This window comes from Myotis davidii, unplaced genomic scaffold (genome assembly GCF_000327345.1).
Source record: "Myotis davidii unplaced genomic scaffold, ASM32734v1 scaffold76, whole genome shotgun sequence".
Lineage (NCBI taxonomy): Eukaryota > Metazoa > Chordata > Mammalia > Chiroptera > Vespertilionidae > Myotis > Myotis davidii.
Genome location: NW_006288892.1, coordinates 1,544,081 through 1,546,558, shown reverse-complemented (window position 1 = coordinate 1,546,558; position 2,478 = coordinate 1,544,081). Strand labels below are relative to the sequence as shown.

General features: G+C 44.8%; 1 pseudogene; it reads left to right on the top strand.

Moving 5' to 3' along the window:
• Positions 1 to 305: 305 nt before the first annotated feature.
• LOC102757132 lies at positions 306 to 988 on the top strand (annotated as a pseudogene).
• The last annotated feature ends 1,490 nt before the right edge of the window (positions 989 to 2,478 follow it).

Sequence of the window (2,478 nt, the reverse complement as noted above, 5' to 3'; positions counted from 1 at the left end):
CTCACACTTACACAATATGATATGTCAAGCCTGGGTCCTGGGTGCCAGAGGGAAGCCAGTGCCAGCAGCCGGGGGAAGGAAGGCCTACTCTTGCATGAATTTTGTGCATCAGGCCTCTAGTATCTCAATAAAGCAGGCAAAAACCAGAGCCTCTCAAATACCATTAACTTGTAACATTGGACATCTGTGAGGTCTAAAATTTCATGCATTCATTATTTAATATCGTATACACTACATGATCAACAATTTCCACTCTTCCACAGCACACTAACTAAGGTAACAGGAGAAGGGGGCTGAGTCTCACGATGGTGCCCACCACGGAGAAGGCAGCTGCAGAAGGCATCGAGGTTACTTTAGAAAATCAACAAAAGATAAACAGATTCACATGAAATACAAGCAGAATCACAGAGCCAAAGGAAGAAGTTGATGTAAAGAAGAAACAATTCCAAAATTTAGAAGATGGTCCTACCTGGTTTGGCTCAGGTAGGACCAGTGGATAGAGCCTTGGCCTGTGGACTGAAGGGTCCTGGTTTGATTCCCTTCAAGGGCAAGTACCTCAGTTGCAAGCTCCATCCCTGGCCCTGGTCAGGGCACATGCAGGAGGCAACCAATCAATGTGTCTCTCTCACATCAATATTTCTCTCTCTGTCTCTCCCCCTCCCTTCCACTCTCTCTACAAATCAATGGAAAAATATGCTCGGGTGAGGATTAACAAAAATAAAAACAAAATTTAGGAGGTGCTTGCAAGGACATCATGCTTGCAGATGACGACTGCTTAATGATACCTTATCAAATCGGTAATGTTTTCATTAGCCATTCTCAAGAATAAACACAAGAAATGTTAGAAGAAGCGATGAAAAATTTGCAAGAAGAAATTGATGCCTTAGAATCCAAATTGGAATGCATTCAGCAGATTTTAGCAGATTTGAAAGTTCAGTTATGTTCAAAATTTGGGAGCAACAAAAACTTTAAAGCAGATGAAAGTTAAACATTTTATAATAATTTTTAAAATTTGTTTAATAAACTTAAATATTGTTTAAGTGATAATTTCCTTTTTTAAATTGATATGGAAAGTAAAAATTTCTTTTTAAAAAATTATTTAATGGAAACTTGCCTATTTTCACAATTTGCTTATTTATTTTATATTTTTAAGAGAAGACAGTATTCATCTATGTATTTTGTGTAATGATATCAACTGTGGGGGTTTTATGTCATGTTATTAAGTCAATTAAGCAATCTTATGTTCCTATATTACCATTTAGAATATGTTGTAATTTCTATCAGAAAATTTAATACTTGTATCATAGTTTTTATATGTCTATTTCAGTTGCTATTTAGAAATAGTGAAAGGACTCTAGAAAGATCTAATCCTACATCTGTCTACTCTACTCATTTCACACCTAAACCTTTGTTATATACTAAAAATGTATATTTTTGTTTAAATATGTGCAATATCTATATATCCTATCTAATAAAAGAGAAACATGGTAATTAGCCGTACATCCGCTACCCTTCCCATTGGCTAATCAGGGCGATATGCAAATTACCGGCCAGCCAAGAGGGCGGCCGGGGGCCAGGCAGCTTAAAGCGAACATGAGGCTTGCTTGCTTCAGTGACGGAGGACTCCAACGTTCCCCGCCTGCTACTGCCGGCCTCTGAGCTTGCAGTTTGAAACATTGTTACAAATATAGAAGCTAAAGAAAACCCCAGAAACCTGCTTTCAGCCAGCCGGGATCTCAGAGCTGGAGTTGAAACAGTGTTGCGAGTATAGAATCCAAACAAACCAGATACCTGCTTTCAGCAGCCGAGGTCTAAGAGCTGGAGCCAAGCCTCAGAGCTAAAGCTGGCCCAGAATAAAAAAGAAAAAAGAAAAAAAGGAGCGGTTGGGAGCTTCAGTCACCTGCCAGCCTGAAAACAGCCCTCAGCCCCTCACCCAGACGGGCCAGGCACCCCAGTGGGGACCTCCACCCTGAAGGGTGTGTGACCAGCTGCAAACAGCCATCATCCCCTCATCCAGGCTGTCCAGGCACCCCAGTGGTGATGCCCACCCTGATCCAGGACACCCTTCAGGGCAAACCAGCTGGCCCCCACCCGGGCACCAGGCCTCTATCCTATATAATAAAAGGGTAATATGCCTCCCAGCACCAGGATCAGCGGAGCCGCGAGGCCTCCTGGCACCAGGATCAGCATGACAGGGGGTAGCGCCCAAACCCCCTGATCACCCTGCGGCTCTGTGTATGACAGAGGGCAGGGCCACAACCTCCCTATCCCCCCTGCTCTCTTCGTGACAGGGGAAGGCGCCCCAACTCCCCAATCGGCCCTGCTCTGAGCCCGACCAGGGGCTGCACCTAGGGATTGGGCCTGCCCTCTGCCACCTGGGAGCAGGTCGTTATCTCCTGAGGGGTCCCAGACTGCGAGAGGGCACAGGCCGGGCTGAGCACCCCCCCGCCCGAGTGCACAAATTTTTGTGCACCGGGC